General features: G+C 39.4%; 1 long non-coding RNA gene across 1 annotated transcript in view; it reads right to left on the reverse strand.

Moving 5' to 3' along the window:
• LOC123369949 overlaps positions 1-26,555 on the reverse strand; it is a 57,139-nt gene that overhangs the window by 26,981 nt on the left and 3,603 nt on the right. The window lies entirely within an intron of this gene.

The following is a 26,555-nucleotide window of genomic DNA, read 5'->3' on the forward strand; positions in this document are numbered from 1 at the left end:
TCCAAGTCCAGACAGTTGAATGAGGTTTGAGACCAACAAAGGCTACAATAAAGTATGAAGACAAAGACACAGGTTGGAGAATACCCCTGTTGCCTGCACCATTCAAGCACTGCTCAGTCCTTAACTTATCCATTGTGTCAACATTACAATTGCAAAGGTTCTTTGACCACAATACCAGACTTATAAAACTGTAACAGATTTTTCTTTGACACCATCATGGTTCTGAAACACAAGGGCATAGTATTCTTCCATTGGCATTATATTTGCTCTGTGGCTGTTTGAATAAAATGGCTCAAATTCATCCTATAGTGCAACTCTGACTTCCTTGAGCTCCAAAAACACGGAACCAAATCCTCACCTAGTGCTAAATCAGCACTGTCCCATTGGCTCAATGGAGCTATTCCAGTCTACACCAGCTGAGAACCTGAACCAGAGATTAAAAATGGAACCGAGAATGGACTTTTAATAGTAGTATTCTGTGAAACAGCATTATACCTGAGAGTCAAGTAATTTTAAGTAGAACAAGAAACAGGCAGGGGTGTGGTTAATGTCCATTGTAATAGTAGGCCTTATTATAAAGTTACTTGAAAACCAAAACTATATTCATAAGAATAAAAAGCTATGAGAAAACATGCCTGGAACACAAAGACTGTATTTCTTCCTGGTAGTTTTTAATTCTCTTAATATAATCGTGTTAGTGAGATAGAAGAGACATAACAGAATGAAATCTAAATTATAAAAGGAAAATAGATTTCTGATTCATCTTATATGTGCCTTTTATGACTCCCAGGTTGCTGACAATGACTAAGTCATATCGGACAAGTTATAATCAAGAAATATATGTTGCAAACGTCTCCTGTCTAGCTTCTGAGATGATGGCCCTCTCTATATCTTCTGCATTAGTCAGAGGAAAGAATCTGTTTTGAAGCAGTGACCAGCTCTGGAAGTCAATTAACTAAACTTGCTCTCCACAAGAAACAAATACCACTGCTGAAACTAAAAAAGAAATAGGATTAGGATATCAGTATAAAATTAGGGTTATCTGGATTTTGGCTGGCGGAGATTTTTCTACTGGCCACATTTTTATTGCTTAATAAATAAAGGATAACTGCCACCTCAGAGAAAATGCTCCTGATCAGATTATCTCCAGTCCTCCTCATATTGCTTGATGCTTCTCTTTCTGCTGTGCTGCATAGCCTCAAAATGCACCTTCCTCTGTGCTATTCTGATGTAGGAATCTCTCTTTTTTAGATGAGAAAGGCATCAAAAGAAGGGAAAAAATCCACATGTATCATGGGGCAATAGTAGCCAACTTAATCATACTCCAATACTGGAAGCTGAAGTAATGCCAACAGTAAGAAATTGGCCAAATCCTTAACAGAAGCACTCTCATATGAGAAAATGATATGCAGTTACAAAACAGGAAGGACAAATATGAGAGCATTTGGGGTTCTTTTTTTTTTTTTTTTTTTTTTTTTTTTACGGGGAGGACATTATTTACTAATTGTGTTTTTCATATGTAGTGTTTCCCTTCTTTTATTCTCCATCTTTCTTTCTTTTTTTCTCCAATTTATCTCTTCTTGCCACCCTTCCATTAAACTCATATAGTTAGTGCATATAAAACAAATATTTTAACCTTATTATATTTTTTTCTATATTTATTTCTGTCACTGTCTCAGATTCTTTAAACTGGCTGCCTCTCCATGATATGTTCCCTTTCAGTGAAAAATATTAAAATAAAATAGGATTATTTCTTCTGTGAGCCATGTCATATATGGAACTGTAAATACCATGCAGACTTTCCGTAGTCAATTGTAATGAACCTCCTTCATGGTGAGGACACTGAAAGCTGATTTTAGGGATATCAGAAATTGAGGTTGTTTTAATAAGGCTCATACTTCTCTTCTGATGAAAATGACTATTTGAAAATGAGGGCATTAAGTACTGCTTCCAAAGCTAGCCATTATCACTTGCAGTATTAATGAAGACTTTATACTAATAGAAAGCTAAGAATTTAGTATGGATCTCTAATGCATACAAGATAAATTATATACAGCAGTCTCCCGCAAAACTTTCCAATTGTCTTAGTTAACTAAATAATGCAATGTTTGAAATTGCTGTATCCCTACTAAATATCAAGATGTAAAAGGAATATTGTGAAATACTGAGGTAATCTTATCTAATTACCTAAGGAAAAATTAGAAGGTTTTTAGGGTAAATATTCAATGATACAAAACTGAAAAAAAATACTTACAAGAGAAGAATGATTTCCGTACCAATCTGAATAATCAGAGATGTAGATGTAGCAGGACTAAGGCTATTTAAGATAGAAAAATTACAATGATAGAAATGGAATAATGTTTTGGCATCATATGTTCCCTGCAAATTTATGCTGGGATAGTGCTTCCTGTTACAGTATATCTGTTCCTTATCTGGAAATACTAGAGCAGGAAAATACTCCCAAAGCAACTCTTGTGGGTAAGGAGGAACAAACAATAACCCTTTTTGATATTTGTTACTGATAAAGGCTGGTGAGAAATGTAATGAATGACTCCGATAATTGCATCATTACCTCCAGAAACCGGATAAGGGAATTGTACAGAGAAAAACGGCACACTTGTTATTGTTAAGATTCATGGGGCATAATATGGAACTAGCACAAAAATTTCTGCAGCATAACAATAGGATATTGCCTTGTTTTACTCTGTAACTGATCAGAACACATCTAGGTCTAAGATGCCCTTCATCTACAAAGAATGGGACACATCATTCTCCATCCATGCATTAGTGATCTGTTAATCCTAAAAGGCTCACTTTTGCTCCTCTACTCCATGGAGGCACACTGTACATGATAGCTCCCTCCTCTAATCTATACTTCAGGCTATTACTGTCAATCTAATGTTAAAACTATGCCAGTCTAATCCCCACCAACGACAATGAGTATAATTAATGATGTTTTGTGCTGTGTCTCTGAGTGTGAATATGAGTGTGGGGACAAATAGCCATGCAACAGACTAGTGTGTGTATTAGTATTAATAATACTTAGTTTCTATATAGTGTTTTTCAAACACGCTCTACTACTTGCAACATTCCTGTGCTGTAGGTAATTCAGTATTATTCAATTTTACACACAGAGAAACTAACAGAGAGTTGAAGTCATTTACCCAAGGCCCCACAGTGAGTTAGAGACAGAGATATCAGGAAAGCCTAAGAAACTTTCAAGATTTCAAAAATTGTCCTGTTCCACATTGAAAGGTCTTGGCTTCCTCCCAAAGTTTTTCATTAGAAAACAAAAGAGAGCAGAATGCCTAAAGTCTTGTGGGTTAGGGCACTTGCATAATATGTAGGAGACCCAGGTTCAAATCCCTGCTCTACCATTCTCCCACATCCCAGGTGAGTTCCCTAAGCACTATAGCTATTTTGGGGTGGGTGTCTGTCAATCTCCCCTGTTGGAGCTGTTCCACTTTGTATAAATAAACAAACATTCATTAGAGTAGGTTCATTAACCAGGGTCTCCCATATCCTAGGTGAGTGTCCTAACCATTGGGCTATAGGGTGGGAAAAGAAGAGACTCTCTGACCAGAAATACCATCCTGGATATGAGAACCCTTTCCCAACAAAAATTTAGTCAAACTGGTTTGTTCCCATGAAAAGTTCTGGTTTCGACGAATCAGCATTTCCCGACAAAAAACGATTTGGTTGAAAAGTTCCTGACCGATTCTATTAGTAACTTCCAAATGCCCGAATCAGGATCAAGCACCCTGTTGTACTAGATGTACAACCACAGAAAGAGACAGTCCCTGTCCAGAGGACCTTATCACATAAGAAGAAAAAACATACAAAAATAGAGAAAGGGAAATAACATTAGCAAACTGATCAGTGAAGACATGCACATATCTGGTTGGTTCCAGTCTGGTTTTGACATGACATACAGAATTCCCATTTTTGTTATGAGACCCTATACTTACCCGCCACTGCCTCTATTATTATTATGTTATTAATTCAAACTCAATATAGCAAGTTTGCTATTTTAAACTTTTTCTTTTTTAATTTCATTTATTAATTGTTGTGCAATTTTAAATGTTAACCTACCTTTGTGCATAGAAGTACATACACACACAAAAAAATCAACCCGCACCATTGTATTTCAAATTGCCTGTCAGAGTGAAATCTTGCCTCCCTGCCTGATCCTCACATTCTCTCTCCACTTTAAAAAAAAATTGAACGTTGACATTTTTACCATAAAGAATATTAACTTATTAAAATCAATTTGAGTAGTTCTCTGAAGTGCAATATTCATGGTTTTTAAATTCTTCTGGTACTGATATTCTAAGCATTCTTCCATATGTGTGAGACCATTATTTGTCATTCAGGATCATTGTGATACTTCCTTTTTGGACTTCCATGTGTTGTCTGTGTAAATTGAGGAGATAGCTGGAATACAATCATAGTGTCAGACAGGTAAGCATCAGAATTTCTCCTGTGGGCTTTTACAATAAATATAAAACAACATTTATCTACTGGTAATTGAGCTAGGATTGTAATATGACTGCCCTGAGTGATGGAGAATATTATATATTATTTATGATAGGAGCCCCAATCACAGACCAGGATCCCCATTATGCTAGGCATTGTACAAACAAGAGTAGTGATCCGTCATCCTCAAGGAAACAGTAAAATTGCATCTGCTCTTCTCCTCCTCCTCCTCCAGGGTTAAACATATGGCTGAAATACCCCTCCCATATTTTAGAACACCAAATACCAAGTTTAACTGTAGTAATACACAATACAATTTAGTTGTATATCTGTCTTTCAAACACAATATCAAAAAATGCTCCAGAGTGAGGGTATGTCAGCACTTAGCTGTTGAACTTCAGTGCAGACACTCACTACAGCGATGGGAAGGGTTCTCCCATTGCCGTAGTTAATCCACCTCCCTGAGAGGCGGTAGCTAGGTCAACAGAAGAATTCTTCCATCAGCCTAGCACTGCTTACACCAGGGGTTAGATCAGCATAGCTAAATCTCTCGGGTGTGTGAATTTTTCACACCCCTGAGAGATGCAGCTATGACAATGTAAGTTTTCAGTGTAGGCTAGTCCTAAGAACCAACCATAAACAAGAGAAAAGGAAGCTTTAAGATGTCAATTAAAAAAATGAGAGAATGGCAGTGGATCTTGTTGCAGGAGCAGGGAGTAATATGGAAAGGGAAGAATTCCAGAGACATGGGGCAACAGAAAGGAAACAGTAGCCTCTTCCCACTCAGAGGAGTGAAGTAAGCAGATGAGGGAACAGATGGGAATTAAGTTAGAGGTGCTGGTGGGACAAAACTTTGAAAACCACAATGGATGTTTTGAATGAGATTTGAGATGTACAGATTTACGTGAAGCCATTATATCAAGTGGGAGGAGAATGTGACCACAACATATTGCACTTGGGAAGTTGAAGTTCAGGAAGACCAGAGGAAGTGAGGATTCATCACCAAAATGTAGCCATCTGTGAGGAGGAAATGTGACAGCTATTTAACAGCACACAGCAACACAAAACAATAGTTTACGATAGGAAATAATGGAGAATACTGTATTCATTTTGAACTGCTTGGGAATTGAAGAAGGCCAGTTTAAGCTTGATGTTTTCAAATAAGCATCAAATTCTAAGTAACAGTGGAACAGGCTCACAAGTTTCTTTGAAGTGAGAATCTTCTTTTTATAATAACTGGAAATATACCAATCTCCTAGAACTGGAAGGGACCTTGAAAGGTCATTGAGTCCAGCCCCCTGCCTTCACTAGCAGGACCAATTTTTGCCCCAGATCCCTAAGTGGCCCCCTCAGGGATTGAACTCACAATGCTGGGTTTAGCAGGCCAATGCTCAAACCACTGAGCTATCCCTCCCCGCTTATCCCTTCTTTCTTTGTTACAGCAAAACAGAAATTTCTCCTACCTGTAAAACAAAGTTCTGTAAATTCCTTTGAACCAATCAGCAATGGATGAGTTACCCTAGATTACAATTCCTGCAAATTCTGGCATTATCTGCTTTCACACTGATACAGTTAGCCAAATTTGAGAGTCAAGAGTAAAAGGCTTTATAAAAGAAGTCTTGCTGTCAGTATTTCGGAATCTGGAAGAACATATCTATTACCTAACACACTACTATTGGAGCCAGGCCTTCAACTATGGCCCAGAGACTTAGGGCATTTCTACACTTCCCTCCAGAGTGATCGATCCAGCAGGGGTCAATTTATCGCATCTAGTGAAGACGCGATAAATCGACCACTGAGCGCTCGCTGTTCGACTCTGGTGCTTCACCAGAGCGAGAAGCATAGGTGGAGTCAATGGGGGAGCTTCAGCAGTCGACCTACCGCAGTGAAGACACCGCAGTAAGTAGATCTAAGTAGGTCGACTTCAGCTACATTATTCACGTAGCATAAGTTGCGTAACTTAGATTGACACCCCCGCCCCACCCGTGTAGACCAGGCCTTAGCTTCTGGTTTCTTCCTATCATACACCTCGCTGTTGAAAGAGTTTGGGGGAGAGTGGGGACTGCATGAATGTTCCATGTCTGCCTTACACACACTGAACCAGCTTCTTCTGCAGCTATGAAGTTCAGTCCAGAACTGACAGATATTCTGACCAGCACTGGGGAGAGTTCACTAAGCACAATTTTGCCTGGCAGTGTCCTTTGTCAGCCTTCATTTTGCTTCTCTCTCTTTCCAGAATGCCCAAGAGTCATGGGAAATCCCTATGGCAACTGATGCTGGAAGCTCTTCCTCCCAGCGCCCCAAGGAACAAGGACCAAACTTGCTGTGTGTAAGATGAAAAAGGAAATAATCCTTGGAGCAGATGGCAGTCAGTAAAGAGGGTAAAAGCAACCTTTCAAGGCAATTTCCCCCAAAGCATGATTCCACAGAGCTTCAAAGTGATGGTCAGCCACCTGAAAAACCTAACTTTAAGACCTTACCAGATAAAATTCAGACTTCTAAGAAAAAAATATAAAGACTTAATATAATTCTAGTGCCACTCTAGGATGGCAATACAGTGATGGAGTCAGCAGTGAAGAGCAGGGTTTAGGTATCACAGAGGTAGACACGATATAAAAACCAAAAAGAAAAAAAAACATTTTTTCAAGTACTTTAGAAGTATACAGTAAAAAGCAGCAGCCCAGTCCGATCTCTGGAAATGAGGTCAACTTCACAACAAGATTTGCAACTTCCTTAGTTCAGTCCATGGAAAGCAATTTTGCCACAGACCCAAAAGTATTCTGTTTCTCTGCTTCTCTTCCATAATTCACTCAAATCCATAATTTCTTGGTGTCAAGCAGTATCTTCAAGCCCTAATGGGTATGATAACACTGTAATAGATTATAGCACCAAGCTAAATCGAACTGTTTATTTCATGAATAATTTTTTAGAGTAAGATCTAGTAGTATTAAAGGATAATTTATGACCAAGTATTTACTCAGTAATGTAACACTGAGTTTCCAGCAGCTGCGAACTGCTAAGTATCATCATCAACAGCCTCCCTGCTCAACCCGCCAATTAAGATCACCCCAAAAGTGCTACATCAAAAAGAAGCAGGAATGACGTCTCCTTTAAGTTGACCTTTAAATCTGAAGTTTACAAGGCTGTAGTAGAAATTTAACATCTTCGTTTACATTAATCTTCTTCTGAATTACAAGATATGTTTTATCAGAAGAGCCAAGCAAGCTGAAGGATAGAAGAAAACTGTGAGCCTGTAGCAAAACATTCAAATCCTAGTCATCTAACAAGTTCCCATGGACAGGTTATAAGTCACAAAAAATGCAATTACTATTGAATTCTGCAGGGCTTCCGTCCCTATGGCCAAGGACATATACTTTATCTAAGAATCTCCTGCTGCTCTTAACATACCTTTTAAAAATATCCAACTAGATGTAGGGAAAATACATTTACAAATCTCAAACTATTTGGACTGTTTATGCTATTTGGAAATAGAAAGTGACATGACATATATTCTTGGTATCAAGAAATGCTGCTCCCTTAGCTAGCTCAATGGAAGAGCATTTGATTGGAAGCTGCCGAGTCCAGTTCTAGCCCCAACAGCATCACAGACAATTAACTTCAATCCATCAGGAACGTTGTGATGACCGTTGGACTCAGAATACTTTGGCTAAAGAAATTTTTCCCTCAATGCATTTTAACACACAGGACCTATCACATACAGTAGCATCCCTTGACAACTGTGTGAAAAGACAGACTGAACCCCAGATATTCAAAACCCTGAAACTGCCTCATGGATATAGTTAATTAGAAAACAGAAAAAAAGTTTTTAAATGTAGAGCAAGAGCTCACATGTAAACAGTTAATTCACAGAGAGATATAGTAATATCTGAAGAAATGTATGCAAGCACCTAAACACACGTCAACATTCTATATTAAACTTCCACTAACTTTTAAATCTAAATCTCTGATGTGAAGAATTTTCTATTACTATTCTTCAATGGAAAACACAAACACATTTTTGTCTCAGCTACCGCACTGATCACTCCCTTTGTTATTCAACTGCCCAAAGGCCTTTGCAAGAAAGCTGAACAGGAGAGAAAGACAAAGCACTTAGCACCTACACCTGTCCCAAAGAGGCAAAGAGGTTTTTTCCCTTCCACATATTAGTTAACACGTGATAACTAACATGTTAAAACTATAACTGCCTTGTCCACACTAAGATTTTTCCATGAGTTAGCTAACACATGGTAAAAATCCACCTTGTTTTCCTCATGAGGATGCACACTAAGAGGAGAGAGGACAACAGGGGTTGCTGAGCAAAAAGCAAAACAAATTGACTACAGAGCAGTGAGAAACACGATGCTTCATACACTATTAGATTCTTCTATGGCTGAATTATGGAGATTCAAATACGTTTTTAAAAAAGACTTTAAAGACATTAAAATATACATATTTAAGATTTGCTTTCCTTTCAACCATCATTATTTATACAGGTAATAAGAGTTCTAAGAAGTACACCTCTACTCTGATATAATGCGACCCGATACAACACTAATTCGGATATAATGTGGTAAAGCAGCGGGTCGGGAGTGCGGGGCTGCATGCTCCAGCAGATCAAAGCAAGTTCGATATAACGCGGTTTCACCTATAACGCGGTAAGATTTTTTTGGCTCCCGAGGACAATGTTATATTGGGGTAGAGGTGTATTTATAATTGCCTTTTTCAGTTCCCAATAGATAACACATTAATGGGGCAACTTGAGATCAATGAGTAGGTTCCCCTTGAAACCACATACAATATTGAGTTCCAATTCTTCAACTGACTGCATGACCATCAATGAAAAGGTGCAGACCTGCACCCATGAAAAGCTGCATTAACTTTGGTCACCTGTTGGCCCATGTGCTGCCAATTGGGGGTTAACATCTTATTAAGCTACTGAGAGAACAAGATGATGCAAAACAGAATGAGCATTTGTTTGGACCCAGACCCCACATCCTCAAACCCAAACTGAAGGCCTGATCCAGCAGTGTTTACTCACATTGAGTAGCACTTACTCATATGAGTACTCCCACTGAAAGCAGTTTGGTTTTCCAACTAGACCACTAGCTTGTTCAGGGGAATTAAAGAGCTCACTTCTGTGACAAATCTATTTTCTCAATAGATTAATAGAATCCCCAATTGATTTACATTTTATATGTGAATCTAACCAAAAGTGTAAATTTGCTTACCTATCTTACTAAACAGTCTGGTTTACTGACCAGAAATTTTCATCTGGTTGAGTGTTTATTGTAATTCACAATTATAGCCTAAGTCCCCTCAGTTCCACTGAGTTTATTATTTTTTTTTGTCACATAGGTTTCAGTGCTCCTAATGAACTGTTAATAAGCTGTCAATTAGATATGTAAATTAGAGGAGAAAACATTGCCGGTTTCTGTAACTCAGGCTGTGGCTACACTGGGGATTTCAGCCATGAGCGGCCACCACGGGTACAGCTGCACCGTGGAAAACCCTAGTGCAGACAGGCAAAGTGGCTGGAAGCTGTGATTTGCCCCAGTGCATTGTACCCTGATTTCAAGCAAGAGTAAGCTGCACCAGAGCAAATTAAAGATTACAGTGGTTTTGTCTTTCTTCAGTAGGGGTTTGCTCTAGTAGTGCAGCTAAACCAATGGCCAGCTAGCAATGGCCGAAATCTCTAGTGTAGACAAGTCTGTGCTTAAAAAAAAACAAACAACAACACACCACATCGCAAGATGCTTTACAAAATAAGGATACTTAATCTTATTAATATGCTACATTCTTCTTAAGTATATGCCTATCTTTCTAATCTTATCCAGATCTTTAAAGCACACACTCAACACCATGGCCTATGAGCATTTCTTTATCATATTTACTACATCAAAATGCCATTCTCTGTTCAAGGCTGGTAGTTACAAATGTGAATTAAAAGCTTTGACAACACTGGCATTGCAGGTTAAAGGCAAAACGTCCTTCTCTCCTACCAGCAGCCAGCCTAAGTAGTTGGACTCATTGCAAGGAGGGTTTTGTGGCAAGAAGGACTCTTCCCCTCTCCCTTAACAATGGTGGATACATATTGCTGTGCCCTGCTGCATTCTGAGCAATGGCTGGTTGATTTGCTTTGCCTTATCAGAAAATCTGGGAGGTTTTTCACTTCTAAAGGCCCCTCCCCCAGCCTAGTGAGAGGGACCACCTGACCCAGGAACCAAATGATTGCATGGGACAACTAATGAGAAAAACAGGATCAGGAGTGGTGGTCAAAGGTTCAAAACAATGGTACCAGATGGGTTGGGGTTTGATTTGCTTGGCAGTGGATCCAACAGCATGGCCACACAGAGAGGCACACGAAATATATTGAAAAAAAGTTCAGTTCAGCACCAGGGAAATAAGGTGCAGGGTAAAAACACCAACATGGGTACTATTCCTGTCCACCAGTAGTAGCCATGTAAAGCCAGCACAATTCTTTCTTAATCTAATGCATTTTGCTTGACTCAGTGTTCTTCCATATGATTCTGCAAGGAACAGAATTATGGTGTTTGTTAGAGTAAGACTTGCTGATTTACCTGTAATTTGGATGTTGGTTAATTTGTCTTGGTTAGCCCACAAAATTAAATACACTCACAGTTCATTCACCATGAGGTAACTTTGCCACATACAAAAAATACAACAGGCATAAAACAGTTGGAATATTAACTCACTTAATTTGCCTCTGACTATTGTAGCATGGACAAAATGGATTGTATCATATGCAGGTTGAAAACAGACTCATGTACTAATATGAAAAGTTACCTGGCTAGACTATAGAATTTGCTGTAAATGTTGATTTTAGGGAGGGAAGGGGTGGGGAGAGAGAGTGAGAGAGAGAGAAGCAAGGCTTGATTTGAGTTAAATATAACACTCAACATTTATTTAGAAGATATCTGGCTTTCTTCCTCCTTTAGCACACCTTCATTTTAACATCTTGCTTTCCTCTACAGTGACATACTACTTTGGGGACTTAAGCACATGCCTTTTCTAAAATCCTCTCATCCTTTCACTGAAGGAATTCCCTCACAAGCATCCGACCCATGTAGAGCAATGCAGATATGGCTGTGTTGTGTGGTTCCTTTGCCTTCTTCTGAAGCATCCAGAAATATTGTCCAGGAAAAGGAGACCAGTATCAAGGCACATACTTTGAGTGAGAGTTATTTTAATGAATGATTTTTAATTATTTTTAATGCACCCATCACTCTCTCTCTGGGCACATTAACACATCCAGTGACAATATTCAATACTGTAAAAGAGAAACAAAAAAGGCTCCTCGTCTCACAGCCAGGTATTAAACATATCTCATCCCACCCCACTCTGCCCTCCAGGCAAATGCCTGAATAAACAGATCAACTTACACTGTGCCCTGAAGGTTAACAAATTCGGATTGTGTCATATGAACAGGGCAAGGGAATTCCACAGTTGAGGACCCACTTCTGAGAATGCCCAGCTAGCTCCCTTTTGTTCAAATGTGAAGATCTCTAGAGAGAGAGCACATTAACTAATCTCAGATACCACAGTAGCGCACAGAGAGAGACTAGGCTATGACTACATTGCGCACCTTATAGCAGCACGGCTGTGCTACTACAGCTGTACCGCTGTAAGGTGCGCAGTGTAGCTGCTCTTTGTCGGCAGGAGAGAGCTCTCCCACCGACAAAATAAATCCACCCCAATGAGAGTTGGTAGGTATGTTGGCAGGAAAGCGTCTCCCACCAGCTAAACACTCTCCACACCAGCAGTTTTGTTTTTTTCACACCCCTGACCGATAAAAGTTTTACTGACAAAGTGCAACACAGACAAAGCCTTAGACATGGCAAAACCTAAAAAGGGGATGTATTTGTAGCAGCAATAAAAGGTTTCTTTTTAAATGCAATTTGGAGACCAGTGAGCGCCTCTTGAACTAATGATCAAGGAAAAATGCTACTGAAAGTAATACTAATGATTTGGACTGTGAAGATTGGTGAGTAATTAAAAGAAGGGGCATTCCGTAATGTAAAAATTAAGATTTTTTTAAAAATTAAGGAAAAATAAGGAATTCAACAAGAACTGCAGTCACTTTAGTGAAGTTTTTATAATTTCTTAAATAGGCCATTGAAGCCAATAGCACAAATGAGTCTGAAAAACAGCAGGTCATAGAAAGATATAGTGACAAGGAAGGGTTAGATTTCAATATGGATTTGTTGGTACAAGTGTCCATTTCTCATTGGATATTTCCTTTTGTCCATAAGCAAACTCACATCAAGCCCTCTTATGGACAACTGGTTACAAAATAATGACCACACCTATGAGGTTAAATGCAAAGAAAAACATAACCAGAGAACTATAACTATTTAAATGCCGCAGTGCTGAATAATAATGTTCATCAAACGCACTTCTCCAACCTGGATATACCTTTGGGAATATAAGAATGAGAGATGAGAAAGAGCTATTTGATCATGGAATCCACCTCACTTCTCACTCAAAGGGTAGAATATATCCCCATTTAGGGAATGTATCAGCGAATTAGATATTCAGTTGATACTTGGTTTTAGCCAGAAATCCACAGAGGTTTTATAGAAAGTTCTGCAGCTGTAATACATGCTTGTGATTGTTCACCCTTAAAGTAACCTGCCTTTCTGTATTTTTAGGGGCTTTTGCTGCTTATATTGGCATTTGGTTGGGTTCAGTGGGAAAATTACAGGATAGAAATGTATGACTCTCCAATATATTCACCCTGAAAAGGAGAATTTCACTTTAAAAAGGGTGCCCCAAAGCCTTTACAAAAACCTGAAGAAATCAATGTGTAAGGCAAGCCTAGATCAGGCTTTCAGTTCCCTCACTCCTTCCCATGCCCTCTGACTCTTCTGGGGGATTTAATGATCTTAAAATAAGTGTGTTACTGGGGGCAAGTGCCTCCTGTGAGGTGCTGAGTGCCCTTATCTCCCACCCATTTCAATGGAAGTTGTGGGAATTCTGCACCAATCTGTACCGGGGAGGATCAGGAACAAGAGTATAAACTTCCTGTTGCAGCCTACAATCAATTCAATAGATATGCATGTCAGGGCAGGCATAACTGAATAAAGCCTATGCAAATTCCATCTCTAGCAATACTTACTGCACTTGTCATGGGGAAAAGTATTATTCACACACAGTACATCAATAAATCTTAATTCTTCCCAAGGCACATCTCTCACTGACTTTAGTCAAAATTTGTGAATGCCTTGAACTATTGAAAAATCTTATGTAGATGCAAGTATATGTTTCCACATATCTAGCTTACATGTCATTAGCAAAACAATGAATCACTCCATTTATCCACATCTCCCGCACCGCAGGAACGTAAGTGATTTTTTTTTAAAGTGGACCGGGAATTAAATCTTAGTTATACCAGTCTTGCTAGGACACCAAATATTCCTCTCTTTCAAGGGTGAAATACACAGCATAGGAAGAAGAAAGAGCTTCAAGGGTCATGTCATACAAGTGTTAGTATAATGTTCACATCAGCATCACTGTGGCGTTTTAATTTAAAGCATGTATTCCTTTGAGAATTACCATTATCTCCTTTTTTTTTTTTTTTTTTAAAACACACTCTACCTATTTCATTATACAATTCTTTTCAGATATCTTAAAGTAACTGTCATGGCATCTGAAAAGAAGCATTCCCTACTCCCTCCCCCCACCACACATACCACCACCATCCCTTTAAAAGGGCCCGGAGGGGAAAGTCAGCACATGAATTATTATAGCTTTCAATGCGTCTTTTTGAAAGGAAGAGTTAAGTGTTATTTTATATATTTTTCATGCAAAATGTCAGTTATTTCTTAGCAAATATTTACTGCAGGCTTCAGGCTCTTCATCATAAAAGTTTAATTGAAAAGTTGGATTAAATGTAAAAAGGGAAAAAATAGAGCAGGGGAGAAGAAATTTTATAACCATAAGCCTTATTTCTAACAGACTGCAAACATGTCCCCGGATATAAACAAATAAGGTAGTTACAAAAAAAGGTTACAGGAAAAGTCTAACAGTGGGCTAGCTGACCATCAACATCAATACATTTGCTCTGAAAAACAAACAAACAATTGCTTTAAAAAATAAAGCCTAGAATCAGTCACAATAGCTGCCTTGAGTACAACCTGTTTTAACAAAACTGAAAGGGTTGCACTTTGTTTACAGTAGGACTGTGAATCTATTTGTGGCTACCTCATGCCCTCTAGTGGAGTATTGAAGTGTGTGTGTTTTACTTGACTGACAGCAGGGTTCACGTATGCTCTTGTCAGCCCCAACAAATCCTTCTTATTACATCATGAATTTTGATAAGCCCATTAGCCAGCCAAGCAGCCAGGAGTAGAATGCCTTTCCCACTTGATGACTACACAATGAGGAGTAATATATTTTAATTTAAACACCATAAACCTATTGAGTGCTTAATTAACTTTAACCGTCTTTAGGGGAATGAAGCCAATTTGAGGGGGTCAAAAGGAGTTGTTTCAATATCAAACAGTTTTACATAGTCAATCCATTCATTCAGCCTACAGCTACTGATTAACACACAAAATTAACATGTTAGTAAAAATTCATATTCAGGTCTCTGGGGAAATTAAGATGCACATGCACAGAGCATGATTAGCACAACTATTGTTTTCCCCCAACAATATAATTTAATGGGTTTTTAGAATTACAGAAAGGGAGACTCAGTACTGGTTTGAATTGATTATTTACCACAAAGCTTTGAAATATAGAAAAGATAGAAAACATCATGAGCCAAAAGGCCAGCAACAGAGCAAGACAACGTTTCAAAGGGTTTGGTTTGAGTGAAAGAAAGGGACTAAGTGTCAGAATCTTCTGCATAATATATTACAGTTACATGGCATGTAGTAAGCCTCTCCAAAAAGCAGTTTCTCTTTCCTCTTGTTTTCTGCTGTCTTCCCTTCCTTCCTCCCTCCACTCCGTATGGTATCTCTATATTATTTTTCATTACATCACCAGTCTTACTGAGAGAAGAAGCACCCTGAAGCGTCTCAGTTTGCCTGTAAAATGCTGTGCACATCAGCAATGTTTTAAAAATAAAAATACTAATAAGAGGACAAGGAAATGAGGAGAGTGGACAAACTGGGCGAATGAATGAGAGGTGAAAGTTAAAAATTATTTAGTCAATAATAATACAAGAATACACAGCATTTAGGGCCTGATCCAAAGCAGGAGTTAATGAAAGACTCCCACTGACTTCAATAGTCTTTGGATCAAGTTCTTATATATGCACATTTCATCCACAGATCATGCACACTTTACAAAATAGATAACTATCATTAGTTCTCAGAAAGGCAGAGGGAAAGTTAACAGCCACTGAGCTACAAACTGGATGCAGTTGGGTGAGACCAATGGAAGTAGAAGGCAAGCAAGTCAGAGTGCAGAATGTCTGTCTTCTCATGTGGGGGTATGTAAGTATGGGTATGTATGCTTACGGTTTCAGAGAGAGAAACCATCTAGGCCTAAAACACCCCAATGCCATTAACAGAAATAAAACCCATTACTGCTTTTCTTACTGCATTCAGGACCACCAAGTGATAAGCAGGTGGATTCATTAGCAGGTTAACCAAATGGCCAAACAAATGGTGCATGGGCTTTCTAGGTTTAACAGACCTAGTTGTGCTATGAAGATAGAATGATAATGATAGGGAATTCTGCTGTCATAAATAAAAGCCGTTGTGCATGTGACTGTCAAGAAACTTGCCTACCAAGTGTGAGGCTGTTGGATCTCACATCCCATGTATAGGTTTCTACAGAAGTTTATGGCTGTGGCTTTTGTTGATACCAAAGATGTAAGATATTTTATGAGGGAAGAAAGCTTAAATTTAGGGCCTTTATTATATCTTTTTACAGCCTTATCTGGAATTCTCCACAGTCTATGTGAAAAGCCAGACAAATTGAGGAAACCTAAGAGTTTCCGGTGCATGGACACGAAGATGAAATAGAGAAGAGGGGTTTGTTTATCTGGTACTGAGGAAGCCTTTGGGAAGAGAAGATAAAAATGAAAACTGGTCAAAAAGAGGTCCATAAAAGTGGGCACCCTATTACAGACAAATTGGGTCAAATTTTCAATCTAGCCTTGAGACCTCTATTTTTACACCCCCCGTTTGCTAACTATGTACAATTTAAAGCACTTAGATATCTTTCTATTTTATGGCACCTACAAATCAGATACTTTGATATCTAACTGAACAAAATTACTGTAGCAAATACACCTCTACCTCGATATAACGCTGTCCTTGGGAGCCAAAAAATATTACCACGTTATAGGTGAAACCATGTTATATTGAACTTGCTTTGATCCACTGGAGTGTGCAGCCCCGCCTCCCGGAGCACTGCTTTACCACATTATATCCACATTTGTGTTATATCAGTGGTGTTATATCGCAGTAGCGGTGTAATTGCAAATAGCATATGCATAAATGGAGACCAGGCCAGAAACCTACAAATATCTTTATACATAAGAGTGAGAAGCTTAAAAGCAAATGTCTGAGCCAGAATGATGAGCACTAAAAGATCTAGACAAAAGATATCTCTGGAACAAAAAGGCATGTGAATAAGCAATACCATACTGTAATTCCCATTTGTATGTAGTCAAGTTAGGTCATAGATGTGGGAGTTGCTCTCTACATGAAGAATTCTGCAGGCCCTGTGCTTTCTTCCCAGAATTTCTGGAGGCAAGATACTAAATATATCAGCATATCAGCCTGCAGATCAGAACACCAAGGTTAATGCAGAATGTTGAAAGAAATTAGAGTGGCAAACAAGTTGAATGTTGCATCAGGACATATTTTAGTGAAATAACATTTGGTACCATAAACAAACAAACAAAAAAGATAAGTGAGTCTGGTGGATGCTCTTTTCTAAGCCCAGACAAACACACATGAGACAGTCAGAGTGTAAGTGCAGTCCAGCCACTTCATAGCAGTGACCATAGTTAAGTTTGACAACCTTGCAGGGGGATCATATCAAGAAGTAGTAATGTCACAGGAGGAGATTCCTGTGAATCTCAAGGAAGGAGATTTACTTATTTATTTAAGATGAGGAAGTTAGATAGAAACAGCCTAAAGAGAAAAGTTAAGGAATCAAAAAGTAGCCTTTAAAAGTAGAACTCTAACTCAAGTGATGACATCAGAAGTGAATCTAAGCTTTGGAAGGTAGGATGCAAAGTGAAGATGATGATGTAAAAAAGGGCTAATAGGAATTTGCAAAGTAGTCAAAGCCAGAGAAACCAGTAGTAGAAAGCCTGCAGGAGAGCCAGTCCGACTGTTAGACCACCCATGTGTAAAAAGAACAATTAGTGAGGATAAGGAGATCCCAGAGAAGCAAAATGATTTATTTCCATCCGTATTGACTACAGAAAGAGAAATATCAATCTTGAAAAACTTTTACAAATACAGGAGGCAGGATGCTGCTAGATAGCCTACTCCGAAAAGGGGTTAAGCACCCATAGCTTTCCTCGATGTCAGGATCAGGCCCATAGAGATATCTAAAATAAGAGGTGGTGGAGCAACTCGAGAAATTCATTTGCAGTAGCATTCCAGAACTAGAATTCATCTCAGAATTCTAACAGAGGAGGGAAGAAAGGCCCAGTTCTTGTAATCAAAGTATGTATTTAAAATATGCTGCAATATCAGAGAATAGCCAAACTTGCACCCATCTTTTTTTTTTTTTTTTTAAGTGCCAGTGGTGATCCTAAAAATTATACATCATGGGCCAGATCCTTGGATCTGTCTGAGCTGTCCTTTGTGTAGCCCTAAGGGGACAAGATTGGCTCTAAATTATCTCTTACTTTCCTGAATTCGGTGGCTGACTGGAGGCTGATCAAGCCCCTAATATACGTTAGAGCAGACTCAGGATTTCTCTAAGATAGTGGTCCCCAAACTTTTTATATTGCACCCCCCCTTCACCTGTAATAGAATCTGGCTGCGTCTGAGAGCCAGAATCGGAGCTGTGGTCGGGAGCAGAGCCACGGCTGGGACAGGGCCAGGGTCAGAGTCAAGGGCCAAGGCCGGAGCTGCAGCTGGGGCCATGACCGGGAGCAGAGCTGCAGCTGGAGTGGAGCTGGGGGCAGAGAGGCGCTCCCTCCCCGCCCTCCCTGGGGGCTGGCCCAGGCCCCCCAAATGTTTCTCTGCACCTAGGGGGGCATGCCCCACAGTTTGGGGGCCACTGCTCTAAGATATGCCATAAGTAACTGCTCCATAGAAAAAATTCTGTGGGTCAAGATAACTGGGGGGCTGCGGTGTTAAGCCATGCCCCCTCCCACCTCTGACCTCCTCCCAAAAGCCTTCCTTCACCAGAAATGCTAGGAGTTGATGGTGTAGTGCTGGCCATACCAGCTTTGCATCACCCATCAATTCCCCCTACACAAGGGAAATACCCAGATACCCCACCCATTAGGGCAGCTCTCCAGGTGCGTTCTGCTGCCTGAGCAGAGCAAAGGAACAGATTGGGGAGGGGATTGAGAACCTGGCCCTGAGCAAGTCTTTGAGAAAATATTTGAGAAAATAACTAGAGACATATGAATCCAATAAACTAATGCAACATGATAGAGACAAAGCAGCACAGCATGCGAAAGGGTGAGTCTGATAGATCCTGTCTAAAATGTCAGAATGGTTTGAAAATGTAAACAAAACTGTAGGTAAAGGAGAACTGGTGGTATAATTTAGGTGGACTTTACAAAGGTCTTTTGATAAAACCCCTCTTCCACTTCCCAGAGCCTATTAATGAAATTAATTTGATTATAAATTCTTCATGTCAGGGATTGAGACTTCTGATTCAGGGATGTGGGCACTAATACACTATAAATATTAAATAATAAACAACCACCGCCATCCTGGGAGGGTGAGAATTAAAATACTATCACATACTAAATCCTGGTTAAGACACAGGAAGCAAAGAGTAGGGATAATGAACCAGTTCTCAGCACAGAGATTAAAAATGGGATTGTTCATGTATTTCTTTATAATGTGGAAGGGGTGTATGTGTTAATTTCTAGGTAGTAAAATTTGCTGCCATAACAAAATTATATGTATTAGTAAAGACTAGAAAGAATATTCTGAGGCTCTCCAGGAACAACTAACAAAGCCATATAAGAGGGCAACACAATGGCAGGCAAATTTCAACATTAACTAGACCAACAACACACTTTGAAAGGAACAATTTAACTATCTGTACAATATACACTCATTGGTTCTGAAATTAGTTGCAACCTTTCATGGAGGAAATCTAGGCATCATTATGGATCATTTTAATGTAGGCATTTGCCCACTGTGCAGCCATCATAAATTAAAATTAACAATACAATTAGGTTGTATTAGGGAAGGAAGAAAATGCTGTTATATTAATTGTTGGTTTACTATCACCTTGGCCCCTCATCTCAAAAGACACCAAAGTTCTACAGAACTTTATGAATGGACATAGGATTTTCATGGAAAGAGAGATTAACAAGATTAGGACTACTGATTATGGAAATGTGAAGAGTAATAGGATCTAATACATATAGCCAGTTGGATACGTCTGCTATCCCTTCTCATAACCCAAACGGCACATGAAGAAATTAAAATGCAATAAGATTAATACAGATAAAAAAAATTAAAATATATGGGATGTAGCAGTAGGACTCATGGCTATAAGATATTTTTGATACCAATATCTTAGTAATATTTAAAACAGGTTTAGTCATTGATTTGAAGAAGAGAACTTCTGCATTTGCAATATATAAATCTGGATAAAAATTCAAATTATATTTCTTCTCATACTTTAGGCCACAAAGAGAATGAACCGAGTTCAGGAAAAAATTCCATCTCAATACAATATTGCATAATTGGACGCATTCTGGGAAATATGCACCTTCCACAAAAGTTTCTAAGGGTCATCCCCACACTACACCACAAGATACTGGACTAGAAGATCTAGTCCCTTAGATCATCACAGAGTTCTACTGAACCTAGTTCAAACAGGAATTATCTCAAGGAAGTTCTATGGTTTGTGTTATGTAGGAGATCAGACTAGACAATCACAGTTGTCCCTTCTGGCCTTATTACTCTATGACTTGTATGAATAAGGACAAAGAATTTAGCAATTTCATTCATTACTAGTGTGGCTCATTCTATATTAGACACCAATTATCAACACAATTATAGTTTACCTCATCAACTTAATTAGAACACAGCAAACAAAATGTAGGTAGCCAGGTTCTTTACAGGCTGGTATCATATGAAAACACAAAGATAAGGTCCTGGAGTCTAGAAGAGGTAGGATTTTTTTATGGAAAAAATAATTGAGAAAGTATGTTCCTCAATAGCATAAATAAATTAGTTTCTGATCTAGAATGGGCGACAGTGGAATTTGTAAATTCGGTGTGTGTGGACCATTAGAGTTCATGTAATGATATTTACAGGAAATACAATAATGTAAGGGATATTGGTAAGATTAGGTGGCTAATACAGTATGCTACAAGTAACTAAAAATCTATACAGGAAAAAAACTTTCAAACGTACAGCTATTCAGGAAAATAAAATCCATTTTAGGTTACGTGTTGTCTGGCAATTATTTAATTGAGTTGAAGATGGAAATAATAGTTGATTTGAGAATATCCTTCTATGAACTCTTTTGTAAACTGCAAAGTGCCAACGATGGTTTGAACCCCATTTAGAAACAAAACAGAACAGCAAATCTTCAATTATGATCTTTTCAAGCAGAACAAGTGAAGAGTTATGGGAAGTTCATGGCACTTCTAAGATGTTTAAACACAAGTACCATAATTGTCACTTAATGGGTCAGGAAACAAAGACAGACTTGTCTCCGTGGTGTTGTCTGTTCTCTATAGATCACACTTATTTCACTTCCATATTTAGGAAGTGTAATTATGTCTAATTCAAATTACAAGAGAAAATAACACAAAGCTATTCCTTCTTTACTGTTAATCTTCTGAATATTTTATTTGCCCAGCCATACCATTTTCTAAAAAGAAAACATTAATTTATGTGGCCCATATGGAATTGAATTGTACTGTATTCTAACATGATTCATTGTAATTTATTACGTTAATTAGACAGATTATGTGACAATTAACTCTCTCCCCAAATGTAAAAGGTTTTCAAAAAGGAAATGTACAATGAACCACTTTCCCCCAGTTGTATGAGACAACAGGGTTGAATCCCAGACTTGCTCCTACTTATATCAATGGCTCAGAGGTTTTCAAGAGCCCCAGTGTGTGCATCTTCATGAGATCACAGTCTACACCAAAAATGAATACTGGAAACACTCTTGATTTAAAAACAATGTACAGTACTCCAACTATCAGGCAAAATGATATTTAAAGAGAATCCTTAACCACTCCACAGCTCAGTGTGTGTAAATCCTTTTTTGGAAGTTGGCCAAGGAACCAGACTAATAAGGAATTTCACAGAAAAACAACTTACTACAAATGTGATCAGAGAGCGAGATCATTGTAGTCAAAATGATTTCCTTTGAGTGTTCTGCTTCTACAAAATACCAAGTAAGCCCCACTGCCCCTGAGGTATCGTTTCAATCTTCAGATTAAAGAAAGATGTTTTTCTCTTTTTAATAAAATGATCAAAGCACTCCACTTCTTCTCCATGTTTTTCACCAGTGGGGGTCACCATGCATAGTCACATATAGGGAATGTTCTGTCATTGTAGTCTCAGAAGCCAAGGCAGGAAAAATAATTCCAGCAGCAGCACCTGGACTCCTGGCAACTTCTGTATTCAGCTTTGGAATTGTCCCTGGGTCTTTTGTTTTGTGTTCCACATATGAGACTTTTTCTTTGTATGAAAATAATGTACTCACATAATATTTATCTGCATGACCCTTTACTATCAGGATGAGATATCTCCAGAGGCAAGCATCTGCTTCCATGTTCAGAACTTTGAACTAAACACATTCCATCAAGTGGCCTCCCTTAGTTCTCCAAATTCTCTCTGACAGTGAGCTGACAGTGAAGTCCAGTTTTGATGGCTTCAAAAAAAACCCCAACCCATTTTTTAGCCCAATGCCACACTAGGTAACACAGAACAATATTTTGTGATGGGCAGGATAAAAGGCAGAACACAGTCATACAGATTAAAATGCTGGTCTACTGATGTGAATATGTATGCATACTCCTGTATTGTACAGTACAACCTTGAAATAGTGTTTTGCCACCACAAGAGTCACTACAAATAGAGTTTCTCTATAACAGAAGAACCTACCTGGCAAAAGATTGCCACGCAATCACACAGACAGTGTCAGGGCCTTATTTTCCCCTTCCACTATTACTAGGGGGCAACCATTTGTATGGGGAGGAGAGGAAAGAGAGACAGGGTTCCAGAGGGATAATTTTACTCATACAGAGGTGCAGCAGAAGTAAGACAGGCTCTTTAGCTAACAAGTAAATTTCTATCCTGAATATATTTCCTCATGCATCACATCTCACCAAAGATCATACAGTTTATGGATACAGCTCATCTGTAAATATCTTGGCACTACTGAAGTTGGCCCAAACATCAAAGGTCCTTGTTTAAATTTGTCCCTAAATATTATGTTTATTTCCCCACCCCCCAGGTGGAAGTGTTATACTGAGATCAGAGCATTGTGGGAAATCCTGCTGTGCTCATGTCCATTCTCTGAGACTCAGCTAGTATCCAAATAGTTTCAGATAATCCTGATTTTTTCACCTAACCATAATGATTATAAAAACAGGTCTTAATTTCCAAATAAACAAAACAGGCTGACTTGCTACAATCTGTCACCATGTTCCCAAGTCAAATCTATTTCCATTTGTAGGCTTCGTACTTATAGGCTTACATGACATTAATTACACATAAAACATTTTGAAGTAACACCACATGGCTTGGCTGAAATTGTGCCAACATGTCAAGGTGGGTCAAAATTTTATTTTTTTGTTTGCATTTCTAAGGACAATGGAAGACTGTTAAGACATAAATGTTTACCTATTGTAGGTCACATACAGGCAAACCTCACATTGGCTCCACTGGGCGTTTGGCCAGCATTAGATCTACCAAATCTAGCCCTAAATTATTAAAGATTATGAACATATAATTTAACCAAATCCCAAACATATATTATATACCACATCTGCATCTCATAATATAGAAACAAAATCCTAGCCCAAATTTAGCTTCCAACATACAGTTATATTTCCAAGTGTTACACAAATATATTTGGGGTGGAATTTTACAGTAAACTGGTCATTTATATTCTTTCCTTTATTATAAAATGCAGCAATGATCAATTTAAAATAATTGCACTTTTGAAATCTTTATAGTAAGAGTTGAATATAATATTAACATATTACTGTAGTACTTTTCATTTCAACAAGTAGTTAAAATATGTGAATCAATGTTTTAGAGCTCTGCAAATATAATGAACAAGAGCCTCATATCCAACTGAAACTGAGAGGAGATTCAGTTAGTCAAAATGTAGTTGCTCAAGTTGGAATTTGACCAGGACATCAGAACAACTTTCCTACTCTTCTGAAAAGTACCATATCATAAGCGACAAGTCGTAAGGGACATCTCATTGGCTAGGCCCTGGTCTACACTACGAGTTTAGGTCAAATTTAGCAGTGTTAGATCGATTTAACCCTGCACCAGTCCACATGACAAAGCCGTTATTTTCGACTTAAAGGGCTGTTAAAATCGATTTCGGTACTCCTCCCCCGATGAGGGGATTAGCGCTGAAATCGACCTTGCCGGGTCAAATTTGGGGTAGTGTGGTTGCAATTTGATGGTATTGGCCTCCAGGAGCTATCCTAGAGGTGCCCGTTCCTGCTGGGCTGTTTGCCTGTGGCTGAACAGACGTGTTTCCCACTGTTAGCCACGTGGTGGGGGGAGGGGTGAAGCGATCATCCCAGAGAATTGGGTTTGTGTGTGTGTATGTGGGGGTGGTTGTTAGTTGGGTTTGTGCTGCACGTTAACCTGAAAACTGCACCCCCTCCTCCTTTTAAATGGCCAATCCATTTTAAATGGCCAACCCAACGGCTGCTTGGTGTGGGAAATGAGGGCACTGCTGTTTGACATCATTCCCACACCTCTGAATGTCCCCTTAATAAAATCACCCTATTTCAGGGTGACCAGGTGACCAGGAATAATATCGCTCTCCTGAGGATAACACAGAGAGATAAAGAATGGATGCTGTTTGAATGCCAGCAAACACCGGGACCATACGCTGCCATGCTTTGTTATGCAATGATTCCAGACTATGTGCTACTGGCCTGGCGTGGTAAAGTGTCCTACCATGGAGGACGGAATAAGGCTGCCCTCCCCAGAAACCTTTTGCAAAGGCTTTGGGAGTACATCCAGGAGAGCTTTATGGAGATGTCCCTGGAGGATTTCTGCTCCATCCCCAGACACGTCAACATACTTTTCCAGTAGCTGTACTGGCCATGAATGCCAGGGCAAATTAATCATTAAACATGCTTGCTTTTAAACCATGTATAATATTTACAAAAGGTACACTCACCAGTGGTCCCTTCTCCGCCTGGTGGGTCCAGGAGGCAGTCTTGGGTAGGTTCAGGGGGTCCAGAGTGAGAAACAGTTCCTGGCTGTCGGGGAAAATGGGTTCTCCGCTTCCTTGCTGTGAGCTATCTTCTTCGTCCCCAAAACCTGCAACCCTGTTGCGTGGTACTCCATTGATGGAGTCAAAGCACAGGGGTGGGGTAGTGGTGGCTGCATCACTTAGAATGGCATGCAGCTCATCATAGAAGTGGCATGTCTGGGGCTCTGACCCGGAGTGGCCGTTTGCCTCTCTGGTTTTTCGGTAGGCTTGCCTCAGCTCCTTAAGTTTCACACAGCACTGCTGCGAGTCCCTGTTATAGCCTCTGGCCTTCATGCCCTTTGAGATTTTTTCAAATGTTTGGGCATTTCTTCTTTTGGAACGGAGTTCTGATAGCACAGATTCATCTCCCCATACAGCGATCAGATCCCATACCTCCTGTTCGGTCCATGCTGGGGCTCTTTTGCAATTCTGGGACTCCATCATGGTCACCTCTGCTGATGAGATCTGCACTCACGCTGGCCAAACAGGAAATGAGATTAAAAGTTTGCGGGCCTTTTCCTGTCTACCTGGCCAGGGCATCGGAGTTGAGAGCTCTGTCCAGAGTGGTCACAATGGAGCTCTCTGGGATAGCTCCCGGAGGCCAATACCGTCAAATTGTGACTACACTACCCCATATTCGACGTGGCAAGATCGATTTAGTGATAATTCCCTCATCGGGGGAGGAGTACCGAAATCGATTTTAACAGCCCTTTAAGTCGAAAATAACGGCTTTGTCGTGTGGATGGGTGCAGGGTTAAATCGATCTAACACTGATAAATTTGACCTAAACGCGTAGTGTAGACTAGGGCTTAGACAAAGTCTGTAGAAGTAAACAGAAATGATGTGACAGTCATATGAATAGGCAGATAATGTTTTCATCACCCTTTAAATGAAACATTCTTTTGTAACGTCTCTCAGTCCAAAGGTACAGACTATTACAACACATAAACTGTTTTGGCCACTGACTAAATTGCCATATGGCTGACACATCAATACACCACAGTCCTGACCTGGGGGGAACTCTTCTAGGGATCAAAGGACAGTCTCCATGACCTATTCAGTCTGACCTCTGTGCTGAGACTGTAGTCAATGTGGTCAATTAGTCCTAGCTGCAGTCTGGACACTTGTGCCATGGGGAATCAAACAGCCATCATGTGACAGCAATTTTAATTCACTACTCTGTATCGCATAATCAATATCCTGAGCTTTCCAATTCAACAAAAACATAAGTCCATCCCTAGCCTGGCTGGTGCAACAAGGGGGAAAACAGAGATATTGACAGATTAGGATTTCTCATGAGTAACCCTAGAACATCAACCTGGACAACTGCTTTTAGGAGTACAATCACACTGCACCCCGTACATGCTACTGACTAGCACTTGCTGCTCACTACAGCATCCTTGCTAGCTGGGGGTGAGGTCAGAGGCAAGACACATGCACACCCACCCCTGCAGATCACATCCCCTGGG

This window comes from Mauremys mutica, chromosome 4 (genome assembly GCF_020497125.1).
Source record: "Mauremys mutica isolate MM-2020 ecotype Southern chromosome 4, ASM2049712v1, whole genome shotgun sequence".
NCBI lineage: Eukaryota > Metazoa > Chordata > Testudines > Geoemydidae > Mauremys > Mauremys mutica.